This window comes from Typopeltis vanoorti, chromosome 11 (assembly GCF_054136105.1).
Source record: "Typopeltis vanoorti isolate ZY-2024b chromosome 11, IOZ_Tvanoo_1.0, whole genome shotgun sequence".
NCBI lineage: Eukaryota > Metazoa > Arthropoda > Arachnida > Uropygi > Thelyphonidae > Typopeltis > Typopeltis vanoorti.
The window spans coordinates 35,656,020-35,680,577 of record NC_143559.1 but is presented as its reverse complement, the minus strand read 5'-3'; the positions used below and the strand labels follow the sequence as shown (position 1 = coordinate 35,680,577).

The window sequence follows — 24,558 nt, the reverse complement described above, 5'->3', positions numbered from 1 at the left end:
TATATATATATATATATATATATATATATATATATATATATATGTGTGTGTATTTTAAGAAAAATCAATAACTGGATTCGCTTTATATTCGGCATTTATCTGATAAATAGTATACACCTTATAACGCTGAAGAACCTCACTATGTTGGAGGATGGAATTTCTTCAGGAGCGAATTCGCCATGCTTGCTGCGCAAGCTCATTACTTGAGAAAGAAGTAATATTTATTTGTTAATAAATGCATGCATTTATAAGCATTCCATTTAGGCTTTTATTTTTGTAGACAGAAGACGTCTTAAGCTTGCGCGCAATAATTGAGCTTTGCGTTGTGTATCGAAGGCCGATGCTTGCTCGTCTAGTCAAAGCTACCTTGGCTTTCTCGGTTGTGGGAGCTTCCAGGTCCTCGCTGAAGCACTGTGATTTCATGCTCGCGCATAGCCATTTCCACTCCTTTCACGGCGTCTTAAACACAGACCATAAGCAGTCAAAGTAGCTCTAGCCAGTGAGCTTCAGCCAGCCTTTACAAGCGTGCGTGTTGCTTGGGAAAATTAAGTTACAACCAACTTTTTATGAAGATATTATTGACCAGTTCATAAAGAACGTAAGGTAGAATTTGCATTCAAGTAGCTAAACTGAAAAACATAGAATATCATTTGTAAAATAAATGTTATATTTGTATGGTTAAATGTGCATAAATTTCTAAATATATAGTTTTAAATGGTCAGTAATTCATTATTCCGCTAATCAGACTTCAATCACACCTCTCACTCCCTGAATGATAACAAGAGCAAGCGTGAATTTCAAGACCACGATTCGCCCCTGAATTTCTTCTATCTTCTTTCTTCTTATTTCTTCAATGAAAACAGAGAAATCATTTATGTTCTAGGGGTCAAAACACCATTGTCGCAGTTAGCGACAGGGGTGTTACCTCATGAAATTCATAGAACACTCATTAGTGTGTGCAGCACCGCTGATTTTATATTGCTTTAATTACTTTTGAAACTGCATGATTGAAAAAAATCTTTCAAAATGAAATGAAACACTTATAACTCATAATTACATCATGGAAGAAATAATTGGGAAAGAAAATCGGGATTTTAGAATACAAACATGGATTTGGAGGAGTTTCTAGCTTCCATATAGTGATGATGGTGACAGATGAGTTCCACCGGAAATGGAATTCATCTGTCACCTAGTGGTACTAACACTAAAAGCTTGACTCCTCGTACATTAGTTCGTTCACATGTAGTCTCCTTCAGCATGGTGATTTAAGGTTCACTGAGTCTAGATATATGGCTACTAGATGTCCCGCTAAAGTGGAAATATAGACAAAACTTTGGTTGTTGCAGCAGATACATAATGGACTTCCCTGAAATTCCTTATATACCCAAGTAGAAGTGACTTGAAGGTCCATGCATACGTTCAAGGTTTAAGAAGTCAGCGTTAGTCTTAACGATCATCAACAAAAACGAAGTAAAAGTAGAATCCGCCACATCTCCAAGTATGGGGAAGTTGAGAGTTAAAATAAAATTGAAATAAATCACTTAAAATGGCATTAACTTTCGGTTTTATCGCACACATATAAAATACAACAGTACAAAAGCATATTTTATTAAAGTTTACTCAGTTCTGTTACTTTTGGGGGTAGAGGGAGGAAGCGCCATCTGTGTAGGATGTGAAAAACATTAAGAACTTTTCAACTCTGAGGAACCAGTCTCAATCAGGTTTTTCCTTTGTGTAAAATAGACTCGCTAGCGAGAAAATATATAAAATAAATCCTAAATCGACATCCTAAACAACATAAAGTACATTGTTAATTATTCTCAACGAAACTCAGTCACACAAACATCATAACAGTGAATTCTTTAAAGCTTTCCGAGTTTCCTACGATATCAAAAGAGATACCTTTTCAATTTCAGCAGTCAAGTAGGAATGTGACGTAGAAATACAGCGTCGCTAATTAAGACTTGTAAACAGTGACACTACTTGACAAAAGCAGCCTAACAAAACATACACAGATAAGAAAAATAGCCTCTAACTTTTTAAACGTAACATAATAATGAATTAAAGAAATGTGAGACTTTAAATACTTTTAAATGTAAGTTGGACTCTAGACTAAGTTTGTATTACAATATTCCTTGATATAAGATAGGTTCAAATAAGATCGGTTCTAGACGTGTTTAAACAGTTGGAGCTTATTATATTTCATACCTGCATTCATTTTCAAACTATTGCTACTTGCCTTAAAAGTTACATCAAGGAGGTTAAGTTAATTATTAACTTTTATAGTATTATTAAATGAATTCATCGTAAAATATTCCTTTTATCAGTTATTCGTTTTATCTTTTACATCAAAACCTATGAAAATCACAAAAATCGGGTTTTAAAAAATATGTCTCAAGTGAATGAATTTTTTTAAATTGCATATTTTGATTCAATATCTTGAAATACATTAGAATCACCCAAGTTAAGAGCTAGTCTCAGTAAAAAAAAAAATTAATATGTCGTTCAGTGTCTATTATTTCGAACTCTGGCTTAATAAGATTTAATAAAATTTTATATTTTGTATCACTCTTAAAAGTTATAAACTCATTTCGACCATTTCATTATCCAAACTAGGGCCAAAGCAAAATTATTGATCAGTTAGTCAGCCATGTAGTTCACGTCAGTGGTGCACTCAGGATTTAATCCTGGAGGGGGCTGAGCACTCAGGATTTAATCTTAGGGGGGGGGGGGCGAGTTGAGTAGACGATTTGAGAATACACACTACGCATCGCATACAACCAATGATTGAGCATGTACTTCTTCTTATTGTGCTATCTTCTATCGAAGGTCAGCGACCATCTTGGCGAACAAACTGCGCTCTTGTGCTAATCTGAGCAGTTGTGCACTGCTCTTTCCTGTCCACGTCTTGATGTTGTCAAACCATGATATTCTTTTTCTTCCTCTAGTTCCTTTGCCATCAATTCTTCCTACCAAAATAGTTTGTAGAAGTTGGTATTTGCTGTTTCTCATGATGTGTCCAAGATATGATGTTTTTCGTTTCTTGATTATTTGTACAAGATGTTTAGCTTTGCCAATGGATTTTAAGACATCTTCATTGGTAATTTTTTCTGTCCATGATATCTTTAGCATTCTTCTGTATAGCCACATCTCAAAGGCTTCGATTTTCTTGATGGTTGTCGCCTTCAATGTCCATGTTTCAACTCCATAGAGCAGAATAGACCACACGTAGCATTTCAGCATTCGGCATCTGACTTCCATGTTTAGGTCTTTATTGCAGAATAGTGTTCTCATTTTCATGAAGGACTGCCGTGCAACTTCAATCCTTGTCTTTATATCTATTTCTGGATCCCACCATTCATTAAGCCAGCAACCAAGATATTTATATCTTGACACTTGATCAATATTTTTCCCATTGAGTGTCAGTTTCATTGATGAGGCTGGATGTTTGCTGATGATCATGTATTTTGTCTTGTTGATGTTTATATTTATTCCCATTCTTTGGCTTTCTATGTATACTCTGTCAACGAGTTTTTGGAGATCCATAATGTTATCTGCAATTAGCACGGTGTCATCTGCATATCGTAGGTTGTTAACAATCTTTCCATTTATTGTGATTCCCTCTGGACATTCTTATGTCCAGAGGGAATGACATTGAGCATGTACAATGATCGCTAATTCATAAGTAGTATAGAAATAGAAGACACGACGCAACATAAATAAAAAAATGAATTTTAATTAGGAAAAGATTTTTGGAAAATTTTCTAGTGTTTTTTCCCTTTTTCTTTAGGGGGGGGGGCGCCTGTCCCCCTCCCTGGGTGCGCCACTGGTAAACGTACTCACTGTCCAGCAAACAAGCTCCGGGTTCGAATTCGGCATGGATGTTTGTGATTGTCTTTAGGTGAGAGATTATTTCAATCTCCCAGTATGAGATCACCTTACTCTGGAGGCCCGGGGTTGTTTACAAAAGTTCCATAGTTGGTTCTGTAGAGAGGGGTCTTCGGACTATGTCAAAATGAATAAATAAATAAAATAATTTAAAAAAAAAAAAATCCTTAGCCCTTCCACAGTTCGGATGTGCATAAATTTTTACTATGTGATAAATAAATATTTTAATATAGATATACTGTATGTAGAAAGTTTTTTACCTTGGGTATATATATTATGTTATATTATGTTAAAGATACCAAGCAATTTTATACGGTAGGTTTTTTTAATCCTTTTTGCCAAGTAAGCAAACAGACAAGTAAGTCAAGTTTGCGGCTGCACGTAGTGCAACACTAGACAACTCATTGCAAAGGTGCAGTAAGCTCTGACTACTTTCCTTGGAATTTTCTCTTAATGCAAAGCACATTTCCTTGCGGAAATGTATGATGCTATGCATTAAGGTAATGGTCACTACCCATACCGGTTTCGACCTTTATTGAGGTCTCGTCAGTGGGAGCCAGACCTAAAAAATGCCAAGGGTGAAGTAATACAGAGCTTATAAATATTATGCATAAACAAGTTGCCATAAGGTGCTTTTGGCCTCATTAAATAAAAATCTCAGGATGAGAGTAATATGTACAAAGTTTTTTACCTTGGGTATATATTATGTTAAAGATACCAACCAATTTATAAGCTAGGTTTTTTTTAATCATTTTTCCCAAGTAAGCAAACAGACAAGTAAGTCAAGTTTGGGTCTGCAAGTAGTGCAACACTAGGCAACTCGTTGCAAAGGTGGAGTAAGTTCTGATCACTTTCCTTAGATTAGAAAACTTTCTACATATTACTCTCATCCTGATTTTTATTTAATGAGGTCAAAACACCTTATGGCAACTTGTTTATGCAAAATATTTATAAGCTTTGTATTACTTCACTCTGTATTACTTCACAGTTTTTAGGTCTGGCTCCCACTGACGAGACCTCAATAAAGGTCGAAACCGGTATGGCTAGTGACCATTAATGCATAGCATCATACATTTCCGCAAGGAAATATGCTTTGCATTAGGGGAAAATTCTAAGGAAAGTGATTAGACTTATTCCACCTTTGCAACGAGTTGCCTAGTGTTGCACTACGTGCAGCCGCAAACTTGACTTACTTGTCTGTTTGCTTACTTGGGAAATGGAGTAAAAAAACCTGACTTATAAATTTGGTTGGTATCTTTAACATATATATATAAAGTAAATAATAATGATTCATAATAATAATGGTAATTTTAAAAAATATAACTGGTAGTCTTTCTATGATTAGCAGTTATCAGAACATTGAGATTTACAAGAAAAAAATCCATAAGTAATTTATAATTGCTCACATTATTTATAAAATCGGCCACTCACCTTCATCACTCGATATATTTCAATCTTTAGTGATAAGTAATTTACAAGATTCGAGATACGTTATGAACAATCCTTCAGTAATGACTAATGAGAAGTGAAAGCGGAGTGAGAAACGGGCAGCAGTAGGCCTGTAGAGATAGCGCAGCTATGAAGACGTGGATGTGATTATCAACAAAAGATCGCGCAACTCAACGACAAAGGCAAGCCGACGATTGTTGAGTTGAAATGATGATGCTCTTCAACTGAATTCGAAATCTGTAAGTGCCATAACAACATGCGAAAAATCAGGGGTGCGAAATATACGCAAAGGCGAGTTATATTCGAGTAAATACGGTACTATATTTAGTACCTTGAATGGGCTAAGGGTTAGATGATTCGGATACACTATTCTAGCGTACACTATTCAACCAAAAGGAAAGTTTTCGTGTCATTTCAAGCTTACTGTAAGCAGGATCGTGGTTCACATTGGGGGAGACGAAAATCGACTATTTTTATAGTCGATTTTCGTCTCCCCCATTTTCGTTCATTCATAAACATTGATGCTCACGGTTGACTTGTAATCCACAGCCTGTTACTTGGAGAGCGGATATCCTATTCACTCGGCCAATCATGCTGGCAAATGCTAATTTTAAAATTTTTTAAATAAATTGATTACATGCTAATTTTTACAGGAGTAACTCCCACTTTTCTCCTATAACAAAAAGGCTATTAGTGTAAGTTGAAATGTAGCAGCACAGAAAGATAAACCATCAATCTCGCTATGCAGTAGCATGGCGACCTACTCATGTTGTGTGCTTGTTAGGTAATGCTGGACATGTTGAAAGATAACGTTAAAACAATATTTCCCAAGCAAATAAATGCCTGAATGAATTATGAAAAGGAATTCAATAAATTATCGGTAAATTGTTTTTTCGATAAATTGTAATATAATGACTTGTTTTCGTTTACTTGCTTTTTCGATGAATTACTATTCGTTGAATAGTTAAGTGATTTGTTTATTTAATGAGTTGTGTATGAAGCGAATTATTTCAAAATATTGCCATTTGATAAACTGTTTTTGGTGAATTGTTTTTAACGAATTTTTATAGAATCCTATTTCTATGCGAAGACTGTAGTAAGCTGCATGAAAACTAATGAGAAATAAAGTGGGTTAAAATAATTTAAATTACATTTAAACCTGTTCGTTAAAAAAATAATTGAACAAAGCAGTACCTTATTTTGCAAGCACTGAATTAAGTATTTTTTACTTTATACCAGAAGCCAAATTCTTATACCTTGCACTCCTTAAAATATTTTTAAATATCACCCTCCCTCCCCCCGCCTTTCAGAAGTACAAACAGATCTGACATGAAAATTAGCAATCAATATTTTTATAATATAAAGCTATTTTTTTTTAAATATAAAACATTAAAAAGAGTCTGCTGCTTGTACGTTATACTGTCGACGAATATAAATTTTAAATACGTATATATATTTGAAATGTTTATAAGAATGTATATTGTTGTTTATCTAGAACGCCGAGGCACTAATGAGTTTGAATTCTACAGTAATAGTAGACGCCAACTAAACTATCTCAAATAAAGGATTTTAAAATGTATCTCTATATGTCATTAAAAAAACAAACAACAAAAAAAAAAGTGTTCGTATCAACAACACGCGTCTTTCTTCTTCCCAGAATCGCCCCATTTTGGGAACGTCTACCTTATACATATTGTCAAAGTCGCAATGTTTCTTTTTCTCATCTATAACATTAATCATTAATATGCAAAAGAAAAGTTCTTTGAATATGAAATTTTAAATATTCATTCTGCATTCCCAGGAAAAATTCTGACGAATCGATAAAATTCCTCAAGAGTTTCTAAATCTAAGAGAGGCTCAATTTGTTTGAGGGATCGTAACTCAATGTTATTGAATGAAGTCATGTATCATATGTGGGTGTTAGAAATTTTTTAACTCGTTAATTATTGACCACATTTCTCTTTTCTAAATAAAATTAGATACACAATGAACTTTACAAAATCACAACGTTCTATTTGGAGAAACCTGAAATATTTCTACATCACGTACGCTCTGCGTGTTATATTCTAAGCCTAACGCGTGAGGCGCCTAACAACTAAAATCCGTATCGTAGCAACTGCAAATAACAAAAGCTGTTTTCACTACTTGCATATGAATCGACCGACATATAGCAGTACAACTGTATGCTTCGTTAGCTATGCTATAGTTAATGTTAATCGTTTAAAATTACAGTATCAAGACTATTACAGTATCAGTCCGATGAAAAAATGGAACAAGCACATATTCGAATCATTTTTTATCCTTACATTAACGATAAGAAACCGAGTTTAGGCAAATAAAAAAAAATAATAATAACTCATATTAAAGGTGGCTAATCAACATCAGACGATGACTTCGTTGTGTGCGACTGTCTGTTTACCAAGGACTAGAACTGAAAGTTACAAAAACAAAGTTGGAAGGTGAGAGGGGGGGGGGGGGAGAACAAGCAACAGTTAACGAACACGTCCATGAGTGCAACATTTCGCAGTCGGTATAAAATTAGAAGCGACGAAACTGCCAAATCGAATTGCTCCCTTGAGGAAAATGAAGTGTAATGTTATTAGAGTTCTTTCTAACGTATGACTTGATATATCCATCTGCTAATTAAATTACTTCAAAAAAAAAACAGCTGTAATCAGAAGTTAAGAGCTCCATTTTTTTCTTTTAATAAAAATTTTTAAATTTTAGTTTCATGTTTCTATTTTTTATTATTATTATTTTTTTTTAACTAGGAGATCAAAAACGTTATTGTACACTAGCCAAAAATTCTGAGTACCAGTCATTTGACAAGAGAGCGAATCAAAGAGCACTGAGTTTTGAACATGTATTTCATTCATTTCTGTTGCTTCTCATTCATGACTTTGCACTCCCAAAGATTTTTTTTTTAATGGGCGTGGTTTAGGAGCGCACTTTACCCGTTTGATCATGTTATCTAAATATGACTATATATTCGTGATATCTCTCCGTCTCTGAGTATGACAGTAATTGAAAGGGGTGACATTTTTGATTATGTGAGTGACAAATGGCGCCAACCCCGTTTAAAATTTATTAAATAAAAACAGCCCACTCTTACTGTCATGTCTACTAACAGTATCAGTACGGTAGCTTTTCTTTTGACACACACAAACGCTACCCATACCACCAATTGCAAAAAGTGCACAATGAACCTTTTTTTTTTTTTTTTGGTTCAATAAACTATTATTCGAGACTAGTTTGTTATTTATACGGATGAAATTGTCACTCATTCTGATAGATTACAAAATATTACGTTACGTAATATTTCAGAGGCAGAATAAGAGCATTTTGTAATCTATCTGTCGTTAAATGAGTACAAAAAAAAACACTCATTTAAGCAACAGACGACTATAATAATAATAAGAAGAATAAAACACGAAAATTATTGACGGTGAATCATGCCTTGCACCCACGTAGTGATGTGAATCGGTTACACATACATACTCGTAGCCAGGAAAACTGGAGGACTGTGATCTTTTGCAAGTGAAGTAAACAGCAGAAGACGAAAAGCGAACGTTGAATTCAAGGAAAGCATAGAAAAGATGTTGATGAAGCTTACAAGAAAAGTAGGGCATGTAGTAGTTTCAAAAAAACAGTACAAGGAGAAAGAAATGACAAAAAATATCAGACGGTTTAAAAAATAAAGCACTCCATGGTCCATATTTGAAAGATATTTAATGGAAAGGAAAAGCGAACAATCGCTTAACTTGCAATGGCTTTAGCAGGGCGGCATCAAGACAGGTCTGATACTTGCAGCTCAAGAACAAGCGCTATAAACGAATGCAATAAAGGCGAAGATTGAAAAGATCCGTAACAATAGCAAATGCCGATAGTGCAGAGATAAAGAGACGGTGGGCAAACTAATTAGTTCTTGCAGCAAGATTGTCCATACAGACTATAAACATGATCGGGTAGGAAAAGCTGTACACTGGAGCTTGTGTAGGAAATATGGTTTCCCAACTTGCAAAATCAAGGGATTTTCCTTGGGAACACGTAGTTAAAAAAGTTATTCAAAATGAAAATGGCAGGTATTATGGAACTTCTTGAACATAATATACAGTCATCCAATGGCCCACCCAGGGTGGGAGCAATCGTTTCTTAGTTAAAATTCATTTTTTATTTATGTTGTGTCGTGTCTTCTATTTCTGTACTACTTATGAATTAGACCTATGACTGAGCATCAATGCAGATGCTCAGTCATAGATCGCATGCGATGCGTAGTGTGTATTCTCAAATCGTCTACTCAACTCGGCTCCCCCCCCCCCCCCCCACACACACACCAAGATTAAATCCTGAATGCGTTACTGCAGTCATCACTATAGTCGAACAAAAACATGTGCTGTTTATTGATGTGGAAATACCCAGGGGATAGTAGAATAGAAAAAACGTGCATGAAAAGGTTGGTTCGATTGGTAGAGCCTCTGCTACTAATGGCTCACGCAAAAAAGTTAAGGAAGTTTGAGCGTGGATAGTAGTTGGAAGGGATTTAATCGTTCGATGCTGTTGGCACACTCTCCCTCGATGAGTCTTTGAACTCACTGGAGGTGTCACATAATAATAATAATAATAATAATAATAAAATAATAAGGCTGAGTAAGTATAGGGGATCTGGAAATTGAAATTCACCAACTTTGGAGGAAGGAAGCAACAACATTTCCAATTGTCATAGGAGCGTAGGAGCAATACCAAGAAATATTTATGAACCATCTGGAAAAGTTGAGCCTCTGAGATATAACACCGTCTCAACTCCAAAAACTGCACTTTTAGGGATATTTCACATTTTACGACGATATCTAGTCGATGCCTAGGTTTTTGGATACGGCCCAAACTACAAAACTTCGCAAACTAGGCAAACTACGAGGGTGATCTGAAAAGTTCTCGGCCTAACAATGAAAAAATGAAATTATAATTTCAAAATTATTATTTTTTTCAACATAATCTCCATTAAGACTAATATATTTATTCCAACGATGCTCCAGCGCCATTATCTCGTCCCTGTAGTGGTTCTCAGTAAGATCTGCAAAATACCCCCTCTACAGCTGCAATCACCTCTTGATTCGAAGAAAAACGGTGACCAGCAAGGAAGAGTTTTAGTTTTAGGAAGAGACAGATGTTAGAGGGAGCCAAATCTGGAGAACAGGGTGGATTTTCCAACAGTTCAGTGCAGATCCCTTAATTTTCCCATTGCCAAAACACCTTTGTCGGCAAGTGCACTGTCCTGATGAAAGATGATTTTTTTCTTCTGCAAACCGGGTCTTTTCTCACGAATTTTTTCTTCCAGTCTGGTTAAAAGATCGGAATAATATTCCCTGGTTATTGTTTACTCCTTTTCAAGATAATTAATAAACAAAATCCCAAAATACCGATGCCATGACCTTTCCTGCTGATGGAACCGACTTTGTCTGCTTTGGCACTGAACAACCGGCTTCTGTCCACTGTTTTGACTGCTGTTTGGATTCTGGTGTGTAATGGCGAATCCAACTCTCATCCATGGTAATAAATCGACGCACAAAATCAGTTTTATTCTTGTTAAAACGCTCCAAGCATTGTTCAGAGATTTTAATACGAGTGCATTTTTGATCTGCTGTGAGTAACCGCGGCACCCATCTTGCGCAAGGTTTTTCATTTGCAATTCTTCATGCAAAATATATCCTACACGTTCTTTTGAAATGCCTATAGTCCCGGCAATTTCACGCACTTTGACTCGCTGGTCATTTAATACCATATCGTGCACTTGATCAATGATTTCTAGTGTTGTTTCACTTTTTTGGACATCCTTCACGTGGATCATCTTCAAGGCTGGTAAGGCCACGATTAAACTCCGCAGTCCATTTCTTAATTGTCGAAAACAAAGCAGAAGAGTGCCCATAAATTTTATGAACTTCCAATGAATTTCTTTTGGCGTTAAACCTTCTTTTACAAAGAATTTTATACTCAATTTTATCCATTTCAAGGGATACAGACAACACTTTCTTCAGACAGCTGTATAAAACAAACCACTTGATAGAAAGACTTGCAATTTCACATTAATGCTTATGGCAGATGTATGAACTTAGGAAAAAAATTTTTGCCGATAGTGTTGCCATCTATCTTCGAGGCCGAGAACTTTTCAGACCACCCTGGTAAGTTAGCTTCCTGAAAAACTTTAAAGAAGACATCAGCTTACAAAATTTTAATGGAAAACAGGTGGTACTAGCAGAGAAATCGGAGAAATGTTATATCAAGATAAGTGATATTATCAAGACGAAGGTAAATAAAATAGGTGATGTCCTTGTAATTAACAATTATAAAATAATTAATTCAAGTGATACAGATCAGTATATGAAGCGCTAATTCTCCTATTCGACATTAAACAGGAAGATAAATTTCCTAAATAAAAGTTAACTTTAAGGAAATTTTAAAATGGGAAATGGATTGAATTATTTGTGCCCATGAATCCAATGATGATGCAGGCAGTGTAAAAAGTAGAATGCTTTGAATCAGTAGAAAGGGCATCTCACACTGAGAGGTAAAAGAAAAAGCTATTTCTTGTTGGAAACTAAACTACACAGTAGAAATTCCGTTTCGGGACTATACAAATCTCGGAAAAACCTGGAGAAAAAGGGCAGGGCTAATTAATAAGCCAGGATAATCATTACTAATATATGTTCTGACATTAAAATGTGCATATATTCACAAGGGAGGAATGTAAATGAAAAAATGAACATAAATCTGTTGATAATCTTGTCTCCAAATTGGCCTGAGGATAGCAGAGAGTACCGAAATTTGAAATAGAAGGTGATCACCATCTAGTTTTGAGCAGAACACAGGCAATGAATAGACACAATACACTGGCCTTATATTCGTAGTTGATTTAGCCGTAATTTCAACCAACGAAATCAAACACAATAGTAAATAAATGAATAAATAAACGTCACAGAAGATCTGGATTCAAAATTATGATTGCATATACTGTATAAAGACAAAACAGTTCTACTATACCGTTAGCGATTTCTGTACTTCTCAGATTCTATATTCAACTGGTTAGTTGGTTGTTTCGTATTTACGGTGACTAAAGCAACTAAATTGTGTGTATTCTTCTGACTCTTTTCCGAGATAATAAACCCGAAATCTTATAGGAAACCCTGCCAACTTCGTATTTTTTTTAAGATGTCTTCCGTCCACGAAAGTTGCACCAGTACTGTGAGGATACAGTATTTTTTTGAAATTACTTTATTTATTTCCTTTTTTTTATTTATTTTTAAGAGATTCAACGATGACTTCTAAGGCCGGAACAGGCCACTCTAGGCCTAAATCCTTGATAGGCATGATGATGATGATGATTTATTTTTACATAGCCTGGAAATCCTACTCTAGAGACAAAATATGGAACTTCATAAGTCATTTCCAGGCCTGCAGTAAGACAGGTCTGTAAGATATTTCACATATCTTGGTACCTGTCATTTCGACCAAGCAATTTTAAATAAAATAAATTTAATAATCTATTTTTAGCATTTCTCATGTAGGGAAATAAGAAAGAGAGAGAGAGAGAGAGAGAGAGAGAAAGAACAGAATAAGAACTTTGCAAGCATGCCAGCGTTTGAGCAGAAACATCTGTTCAATTCTCATTTCCTGTACTTTGTTTCTCTGATACACCTGAAAATGAATTCTTAATTTGACTTCCTTTCTCGTAATCTGCAAGAATACAACACGATCGGTGCGACTTACTACAAGTGCTGACTACTTTTACAAGTCCTCTATGTTAAGAGATATGCCGCTTAGATGCAACCTCGTTTAACATGAACAACTGTATATTATTTTAGGGTTTATTATTATTATTTTACTTAATTTATTTATTTTTTTTTTCGGTCGTATGTGACACACCTACGAAAGGCTGTGACCCTATTTTGCGTCAGTACCGTGGATGAATAGCATTTTGAAACAGTGGTGAGAGTACAGAGAGTGAAACAATGTACGCCGGCCTGGTTTCACAAGTGGTTAACGTCTCCAACCAACAGACAGTGGGTTCGAATACCGCCGTGGGGACGAATGTTGGTGATTGCTCTCAGGTGAGAGATGAATTTCTCGTTCCATCATTCGGTGCGAGACCACTTTCCCCTTTTTCAAGAAGGAAGTAGCTTGAAAAGTTCCATGTTTGATCTCTAGAGCAAGGTTTCTGGATTATTCCAAAAAAAAAAAAAAAAAAAAAACGAAAAAATTAATAAAAATAGAAAAAATATTTAGCCAACCATAATGTCCTATAGGTTTACAACCTGTTGTGGGTCGGAGTCATGTAAAAAAATAAACTAAAGTAATATAACTACAAGTAGAGCAAGAAATTCATCTCTCTGGCAAGGAGTTTTGAAAAGGTAGTAAACAGTAGAGCAAGAAATTCATCGATATGCTGGCATTGCAATAGCAACAGGAATGGATAATAAATACACTATTCTTAGATGTATGGTTCAATTATAACAAAGTGTGAAGTTAATGCTACAAAGACTGTTTTACGGTCTCATAACTCGCAATGTGATCAGCATGTTTAAGAACTGGCTATTGAATTTCGTTTACTAATTTGTTTTATTTTTACATGTCCCCGTGGCCCAGGGCCAAAAAGCTCTTTCACATGGTATCGCTTTTATTTCGCAACAATTACAGGGAGGCCTTGTCTTACTCACCTGTTTACTACCTTTTCAAAACTCCTTGCCAGCAGACTGTGGATTAACAAGTTCGGCTTCTAGACTGCTGGAAGGAATGCAGAATACCTCATTGTTCTATCTTTGGACTCTACATTCACGTAGTGAAAATACTTTGAACTCCATACGACGATTTTAGCTTTGGATTTTAATTAGGAAGATTTATTAAATAAAAAAAAAAACAGTCAAAAATATATTGAAATGCTAATTTTATAATTTTTGAAAATTGGCTTTATTTATGTAAACACGATATGTGCAACAGCGGTAATTTCACTTTTATTCGAGATGATGGAAAGTACCAAAAATAGTTGGAAACCACCAGAGTCTGCGATCTTGATTGACAGAGAATATTTATACTATAGCGGTGATGGAATAGTTAATTGGATAGCATTATTGTAATTATTTCATTAATAATTATCATTGATCATTATTATTTTGTCGCTAATCAACAGGACTACTTGCTATTAAATAATATTTATAGGTACGAAAGTTAAACGGGTTAAAATTTCTTCATAAACTAAATAGTTTATAAACATTAATAGTAATCGGTGATATAAACTCATTGCAAACATAACAACGCTGTACGTACGGTTACCTAGAACAATTTTCCATGTACAGTAAACCCTCGATTTAACAGACTTCGGATTTAACGAACAGAATTTCCGGTCCGTATGTCACATGTGAAAATTAACGCCCTGTTAATTTTAAAATGCTTTTAACCAAGATTTGCTTATAATTAAATTAACAAGTTATTTTTTGTTATTAATTTCCTGTTATTTTTAACAAATTTGAGCGAATAGGCCATCATATGTTGGAAAAATACTGTAGTAATTTAGCCGACATAAATGAGTCACCGCTCATAAAACATGTTCGGCGAATGATTAGGACGTGATCACACCAATCGCACTGTAATTGGTTCTTTTGTGCGTGGAGTGACTTTCTGCGGCAGTTTTATTATACACATTTTCGTAACTTTAAGGAATTAATTATAAAAAAAAACAGCAGAATTCAAAAGTTCAAAAAAAACCTGATGTTTTTTTCAAAGCAGGATTACCTAAACCAAGGGCCTCAACATCGAACCTTAACTTCACATTAACTTATCTGTGAAAATTGTGTTAAAATCGTGTGTAAAACAATTTTTTTGTTATTACATTGCTAATATTGATAAAACTGCAGTATAATGTTACAGATATTTTTATTTTAAAAAATTCGCGATTTAACAGACTTTCGATTTAGACACCCCTTAGCCCCTATTAGTCCGTTAAATCGAGGGTTTACTGTATAACCAAACACCAGCAAAAACATTACCTACACTAAGAAAGAAATAGTCAGAAATAATCTCATAGTTAACCGCATAAATAATGCAAACAAACAAACCCATCAAATAATTATGAGCAGCAATCATTTCACGGTTCTATCTTGAATATTAGGACAGTTGCTTGCAATACTGCACAAGTATTTTCTTTCTGAAAATCAGAACGAAAAAAATAATAGAGAAGATATAAGGAACACTAATTGGAAATAAATAGTATTACTTATTTCTATTTTATACTTAAACATCAAACTCAAAAGATGAAATATGTAAAAAAAGCGACACACAGAAAATCAAAATACGTAAACAAGCCAAAATCCAAAATGTTTTACTACTTTTTTTTTTTTTTTTGTATAACAGATATCATCTTAAGATATACACATATTTTGCAGACCTTACTGAGAACCACTACAAGGACGGGATAATGGTGCTGGAGCATCGCTGAAATAAATGTATTAGTCTTAAGGGAGATCATGTTGAAAAATAAAAATAATTTTGAAAATATAAATTCGTTTTTTCATTGTTAGACCAAGAACTTTTTAGACCACCCTCGTACAGTAAATATCAATTATCCGGAGCTAATTATCCATGGGGGTCGTATTAAACGTGGTCGAAGGTATTTTATGAAAGAGAAATATGAACTCTACATATACTTTACAGAACCTAATGAGATGTACTATACTAGCTTTAAGCTTTCCGTTTCAAGTATAATCGCATTCCTTGTGTGTGTGTGTGTGTGTGTGTGTGTGTGTGTGTGTGTGTGTGTGTGTGTGTGTGTGTGTGTGTGTGTGTGTGTGTGTGTGTGTGTGTGTGTGTGTGTGTGTGTGTGTGTGTGTGTGTGTGTGTGTGTGCTTACCATTATACTGTATTAATCTTAGGAGACCTGCTTTGAAACAATGGTTGCGCCTTCCACTTAATCTTATGGAGACCGTTGTGCCTAGACCAATTATCCGTAGAAATAAAAACACAACTATTTTTTTCCTATAAAAAATAAGCGCTCATTTCTGGTTTTTCTCAATAACAATAATGTAGGAAATTTAGCTTTATACCATTTCTGTCATCTGTCATTTATAATATTTATGATACGATCATATAACTGTGGTGGGAGTCACATATAAAAAAAAAAAAGGTATAACATGCCCACCCAAAAGGGTCATCATAAACGTTCACTAATATTACTATAACATACATAATTGTAATGGATATTTTATATGTGACTTCGATGGAAGGTTTATGTAACCTATAGTATATTCGTAGCGTTGGGCTAATGATTTTTTGGTTTTAATTATATATATATATATATATGTTAAATATGCCAAGCTATTTTAAACTTGGTTTTACTCCATTTCCCAAATAAGCAAACAGACAAATAAGTCAAGTTTGCTCCTGCACGTATTGCGAGTCTAGCTGACCCTCAAAGTAGTGCAAGTCAAGGCAACTCATGGTAAAAGTAGAATAAGCTCTGAACACTATTCTTAATATTTATCCTTAATGCACAGTCCATCGCCTTGAGGAGATGTATGATACTATGTATTAAAGGCAAGATGCCACTACCCAGACCGGTTTCGACCTTTATTGAGGTCTCATCAGTGGGAGCCAGGCTAGAAATACTAAGATTTTAGTAATATATACGAGCCAATAAATTCTACTTTTTACCTATTAAACAGTTTTATTAATCCGGAATGCCTGTTCTACAGACCAAACATGAAATTTTCTTCGAGCCCTTTCAAGCTCCAATAAGCAGGGAAGCGGTCTCACACCTGGCGATGAAGTTCATCTAACCCAACCTAAAGACAATCGTAAAAATTCATGCCTACGGCGGGATTTCGAACCCGCAGCCACTTCAACCAACCAGGCCGACAATAGTAAGTATTCATAACGTGTACCACCTTTTGGATATTGTTTTTATCGTTTCTTGACGCGCTTTTTATTGATATGTCCTTCTAAAATAACGAACTCTACGAGCCAATAAATTCTACTTTTTACCTATTAAACAGTTATTCATATTTTTAGTATCTCTGACAAGAAGTTCAACTAAGTTTAACACTCGAGAGGTCGCAACGGTAATTTTGCAGCGTAAGACGCAGTATATCTGAGAGATAAATTCATTACTAGTATGTGCTAAAATGCAAAAAAACATAAAGAAAAAACACTGCAAATATAGTACATGATGGTACAAATTAAATGAATATTGAATCCAACATTATTTCATAGCCGAATATATAGAAACTAAAAGTTTCGCCGGACGCAAGCATAAGTAGTGCTTTTATGGGCAATTCGTAGTAAAGGTGGAGCAAGCTCCAGAGTACTGTCCCTCAGTATTTTCCATAAATAAAGCATATCTCCTAGAGGATATGGATGATAAAAATAAGCCTTTGGCTCTCTATTTCAGTAATGCATGATGGTTTATTTATTTTCAGTTACAATCTAGAAATTATTGAACAAAGAATTTAAAAAAAAAACTAAACCATACTATACTGGCATCGGAGGTCGCGGTATCTCTCAGATACAATTTACTGTCAAATATCACAAACCTTTACATAACATGTGTTAAACCAAACTGACAGCAGAAAAAAATGCGGAATACCACTCGTAACATATGAATGCACAGCTACTCATGACCTCCAAGCTATACACTGAATTGTGTAAGAATATTTATATTAAACATTTTGCAAGTACAGTATCTGTTAGATCAGATGCGAGCGCCCGAGTGTCATAGAATCGTTTTTAGAAGAGTCAGTAGTGTGGCGTCTCAAGGATTTTTACATGAAAATCCTTGACGCCAATAAATTGCGTCAAGGAGATATAATTGAAAAAAAAAAAAAAATAAGAAGAAGAACAAAAATAGAAGTAACTCGTCAGCCTCATTTGTTAATGCATTAGATTTTGCAAAACGTAAAACAACTGTACAACTTCTTGTTTAACGGCTATCCAGTGCCTCTCTTAAACAGCTACTTCTTACTCAGACTTTTCTGTGACGAAATGATTTCATCTCTAGTCACTTTCCTGAGTTCACATTCCATCTACTAATGTAGATGGAAACTGATGAAGGGACCCCCCCCCCTCTCTCTCTCTCTCTCTCTTTCTTTCTTTCTTTTTTCCGTTTCGCCAGTTAACCAGTCTCCTCCGATTCTGTCTCTCGCAAAATAGACAAAATTGTTCTCTCGAATACCCTTCGATGAGTAACAAAATAAATTGCACAAATCCAACTCTTAGTACCTTCTACTACACATTTACGCGAAAACAGCAACAACTCGCTTCGTTATTGTCAACAGTTAAGGTGTTGTAATCACAATTCAATGGATTCCTATGACACCGCATGTTTTCTAACTACCTAGTTATCGGAGTGAGTTAGTAGTTACATAATGAAGTCACTCAAGTGAATGAGAACGTCTCATTATAGTCAAGGTTGTCTGGTTGTTTCTTTTCCGAATTATTAGTCGTTATAAGTGCAAGCCCAGGGTCATGACGCTTCACATTTTCCTTGCTTTCAATTATATGAGATATCTATGTTCACGAGGATGAAAGACTGCGGTTTCATACTTTTTTTGTTTTATTATTTATTTACTATCGTTGATACATTACATTTTCATGATATAATATACATCAAATGCTGCCATTAGGTTAAAATGGATGAAAGAAAACGAATGCTCTTCATTTATGTTTTACTTATTACTGTGCACTACAGTTAAAACCAGGGGTGGCTCGTGCATAGGCATTACGGAACTGCAGCACCTCCAATTTTTCTCGATATATAAATATATTTATTAATTTGTTTATATTTGCTTGTAATATTTAATTTTATCATCAAGAATCCTATACAATTCTCTTATTTTGTATAAAAAATAATAAAAATCCATCTTGTAGCATTTCGGATGGCGAAGGACGCTAGTAGCTGTGTTTACCAGTGTCATATTGCTAGTATTTGGTACGCGCGCAAGCATATGCATGTCATAGTGAGATGCGAGCTATTAGCGTAATGCGGCACTGTCCGTCGCGCAGTTCCACTGTTGTTTATATGCAGTTTGTACCAATAGCAGAGTGTTTGTAGTATTTATCGTGTTTACTCCGTCTCTTTAAATATTTGGACATTGCAATTAAAGCCATAATATTTGTTATAGCTTATTTTAGAACATTATTGGAGTTATGATAATAGATTTTATTTTTAAGTAATTTTGAATTATACTAAACTGTATAATTTTATCGATAATAAACAATATTTTTTTATGAAACAAAACAAGAAGAATATATTTTATTTTAAAGTAATTTTGAATTATACCAAACTGTATAATTTTATCGATAATAAACAATATTTTTTCATGTTTAATTTTTTTTTTTAATTTTTACCACAATTTTGATATTTTATCCAAACACGTATACACTGTACTTACAGTGTATGTATATTTCGAAAGTTGCAGCACCCTCACGATTTCAAGCTACGAGCCGCCACTGGTTAAAACACAATATTATAGAAACCAATATCAGCTGGAGATTTTTCTTAATCGACTGACTTCCACGTCCTGGGTTTCTTAACACATCGCACCCATAACAACCGGTTAACAACCATACCCAGTTCAGCTACAGGCTATATATATATATATACACACACAAACACATGATAATAGCATGCAGAGGCCTTCCTTGACTTTGTTAACGATTTTAAGGCCAGAAAGGAAACGACTTTACGCTCAGCTTAATTGTTAGAACTAGAGTTATATTCTCACGTGATAAGTTCGACCACTCTTTAGTAGGTGCTTCCTCTCGATCTGAGATTTCTTTGTGCCAAGACTGACTGCTTCTTTACTTCTAAGAGGAAGTAATTATGTATTCAGTTATAGCATTTTTAGTACCGATAAATGGCTTGAATGGCTATACCGATAACAGTTAGATAGCCTTTAATAAGATGTTTTATTAGAAGGCTATAATTAGTGGTTATTATAGCAACGTTTGTGTGCTAATGTACTATGGTAGTTACTGCATATATGAAAGGATTAAAAACCTACCACGAAAGAGACAATGTATTATGTCCAACACACACACACACACGCACACAAGAAAAATACTGACCGCTTTTGATGCTGAGAAACGTTTCTGAAAGAGAAATATTTACACATTTGATCGGTTGGTTGATTCTGCATCACACGACAGAATGAACAAAATACTATAAATGCATATTTGTAGTATATTGGAATTGAATTTGTGGTACACATGAATATATAATTCATATATTAGTCTAAAATTTACTTAAAATCATAACTTATTAAATTCGATATGAATATACTTCTAGAAGCGACTGTTTGAAATCGTTATTTTTAATTTAAGCTTTTCCCATAATAATATTTTTGGTCACGAAACTACATGCATTATTTCCCATAGTAAGCATGTTACGATACCTGTGATTACGAATTGCATTATTTCCTGCAGTTTCAGTTGTCATGCCACCTGTGGTTACCGGAATGCGTACATGAACTAGAGTATACAAAATCGATTAATATTCTGTATTTCTGATTTGGCGACTAAACTAACACAAACACTTAATATATATACATATCATTGTGGAAATTATTTTTATTTGTTTTGAACAAGTATTTCCTACTTGAAAGGCAATCTTACTTTTGTTCTAAATCGAAACATATAATTACTCAATTTGCAATTAATAATATACATTATTATCATGCTAGGCTAATTCTGTTACGATATTGCATATTCTCACATATAACTGATGGTTTCGCATTCTGAATAAATGCTTTTTTTTTTTTTTTCATTATTTTTTTTAACCCTAAGTGCTTTTGCAGTTGAACCTAATCTCATAAAGTCTTGACCATTTTTGCTATACGCATGAAAGTTTGGATGACCCGATTTGGTTGAGTGAAGTGACTGAAATGGCTCCTTTATACAATATAGAAAGCAATGTAGCTAAAATAATTGCGAATAGAATAGGAAATTAAATTAAAATAGAAAATCTGGTAAAAAAAATAGAATAATTGCAATCTCTATGACGTCTGTTTCAGAAAACAGACTCTCGAACCAAATGGGCGATTTTGTGAGGGTGGAGTTTGCCTAGATTTTCTATTCATGCATGACAATGGCGCTGCCCATAGAACTCAAGTGGTGGAGGAGTATCTTATCTGGGACGCACTTCAGTATCGCACTGCACTTCAACAGCCACGGTCTCTGTCACTTGATGAGTTAAAGTTAACTGTGATAGAAGAATGAGATCTGTTGCTACAGAATCTTATGGACAGTCTTACACACACACCAGCCACTAAATTTGAAACCTTTATGCAGATGCACATAAACGTCACTTAAGCAGCGTACATACTTGGTCGTGTGCGTCTCAGTATTCTACGCAACTATTTAGGAATGCTGCCGGTCAGTAATCGTCAATACTGTTGTACTGTTGATCACAATGGGGAAAAACAAAGGCGTAGCTGTGGTCCTAAGACGGTCTATTAGGAACGAAATGGCTTCTGAGAAAGCTTGTACGGACAAACAGAACTTACTGTGAACAGCAATTGACCGAAGCATTTAATGAAGGCTTCGATATCTCACTGAACTATGAGCAGGGAATTGAAGAGGATCGGTATTGGCAGTAGCTAAAAGGATGGCATTAAATAAAAGTTTCGAATGCTGTGGCCGGTATATGTAATAGATTGGGTTTGATAAAAATGATAGCGTTGCACATAATTTAATTTGTCTATATATTAAGGCCAAGAAATGTTGGTGAATGTGTAGTTGTATTTTTATGATTTTAATGCCCATTTTTATGGAAGATTTTTTCCGATTGTAGTGTTCCTGTATTTATTTGATTTTTTTTTATATTTTTAACCATATTTTTCATGGTTAACGATTTCGGAAAGCTCGCGCGGTTAACCTAGTGGCTGTTGTACTGTTGATCACAATGGGGAAAAACAAAGGCGTAGCTGTGGTCCTAAGACGGTCTATCAGGAACGAAATGGCCTTCTTCTGAGAAAGCTTGTACGGACAAACAGAACTTACTATGAGCAGTAAGTTCTGTTTGTCCTGGGACACTCCTTCCCCAGGCATATGGTTGCGAAGCAACCATATGCCTGGGGAAGGAGTGTTTCAGGTTCGATTCCCGTCGAAGACGTGAAGATCTTCCTCAAGCATAGCCAAGTTAGCCGGTCTTGGGCGCGGACAGTAGGGTTTTTTCCGCCAGTTTATCTGGCGTTTTTCATCCCGCAAGCAGGCAAACCGGCCTCGTGAATATTTTTGGCTTCTACAGCCAAAAATATATCCCCCTAGTGGCAAACTAGGCGACAGGTCGGTTGGGAGTGGTACTAACAAGTAGTCGCATCTAAGTAACAAGCGGAGCCTGCATAGGAAGCGGGAATAACTCGTAGTGAAAGAAGAACGATTTCAGAAAGCTAATTACAGTAGGGATAAAAGACTAATGAACATCTCCACCCAGGGAATACCTAGTCTCTTGTCCATGAGTGGCCTAGACAGTTCCCCCCTCCCCTCATACCGTACTTTTACTTCCTCCAGACAATATTTGACAGAGTAGGCAGCAGGATTATTCCAGTTAGTCGTAAAGCCCCTTACCATCAGGCACAATCCCATGTACTATGGGGCCGCCACCCTGTGGTACTTTACGGCGAGTACCCTCGAACAAAGAAAGCAGTTCGCTAGTAAAATACGGTTTGTTGAGCATCAAAGCCGTCACTTGCTGTGCATATAAGAAGAAAAGAGGGGAGCGGTGAGATATAAAGAAATGATGTCACTCAGACAACGCTATAAAACTGAAAAATATCTGTTTCACAGTCGCAAATATGTAATCGAAAAGCTTGAAATTTTGTCGTCAGAAATGGAAAAACTGGAAATATCTAAAAGAGTTGGAGAAAGACTGAGAACGAAGAAGCACAGTGACAAGCCAGTAATTTTGTGTTGAAGTGATTAAAAACTACTATGGATAAAAGCAGTTTCAGAAACCAATTAGAATACGATTTTGACAACACAGCCTGGTTCTATTATTAATATCATTATTATTATTATTCCTGACACCTCCAAGGAGTCCGAGGACTCATCGCGGGAGGACACCTACAACTGTCTCAACCACTACACCCAACCTCTACTACGAATCATCTCCATCAACGCCATCTACCACCCACCATTTGTCTGTATGCGGGATGAAAAACCCGAATTTCCGGGATTCCTCTCATCGCGACGAGAATCGAACTTAGGACTATTCCAATCGAAGGGCACAATGTACCGTCGTTCTTCCAGTTGCGCTACGGAGGCGCTTATATATAATGTTAATTATTGATACTGCTATATAAGCAGATCATCTGTATAATTAACCAGTTCACCTTTATCAATAACGTTTTAACCTACTATGAGAAAATTGGTAACTATGTGTGTGTGTGTGTGTGTGTGTCAGATGAGATCGCGCCCTGAGGCAAACAATTAAATATCGCCCCTGATGGATTATAAGACAAAAATATAAGAAAATCTCCAAATGCTACTTTGTTTTTATTACACGGGAAACATTAATACAAAACGATTACATAATAATATTAATTAAATGTTTGCTCTACGGGGATATCGCACAATAAAACTGTTTATAAGCTCTTCTAAATTTAAATTATAAGCTATGTCCGTCTCTATCGATATAGTTGCTAGATCAACCAATCTTGCTTGGGTCATTGCTGTTCACAAATAATTTTTAATCAGTTTAAGCTTGGAAAAACTTCTTTCCGCACTTGCTACGCTAACAGTAATTGTTTTAATTTCTACGAGTTACTATGGTCTCAACGTTAACGGGAGATAGTAACTCGCAATTTGTGTAGGAGTTTAAATTAATTAACGTTTGAATTAATTCTTTTTTCTTAATAATGATCCCATGCGTTAATGATGCACAGCCGAAAAGTGTCACGTATCCCCTGAAAACCTTACACGTACCCCCCCCCCCCCACTGGGGTACGCTTACCACACTTTGAGAAACACTGATCTAATAAGTGGGTTCTAAAATGTTTAGTTTTAGTACGTATGACTATATTTTTTTATTATTAAAATATAATAACCATAAACTAAACTAAATGCCGTATATTAGTAAAATATCTTGTTGCCGTAATACGACGCCTACCACAATATGGCTGAATGAGCGTCCTTGGCGCCATGAGGCAGGCTGCCTCTATGCTACACCCTGTCGATACAGTGTGT

At 35.3% G+C, this 24,558-nt stretch overlaps 1 long non-coding RNA gene across 1 annotated transcript in view; it reads right to left on the bottom strand.

The window, feature by feature from the left end:
* LOC150101441 (uncharacterized) overlaps nt 1-24,558 on the bottom strand; it is a 97,690-nt gene that overhangs the window by 65,858 nt on the left and 7,274 nt on the right. Inside the window, exon 2 of the long non-coding RNA XR_016549022.1 lies at nt 15,441-15,529. This is a non-coding gene — a long non-coding RNA (uncharacterized LOC150101441). The remainder of the gene's footprint in view (nt 1-15,440; nt 15,530-24,558) is intronic.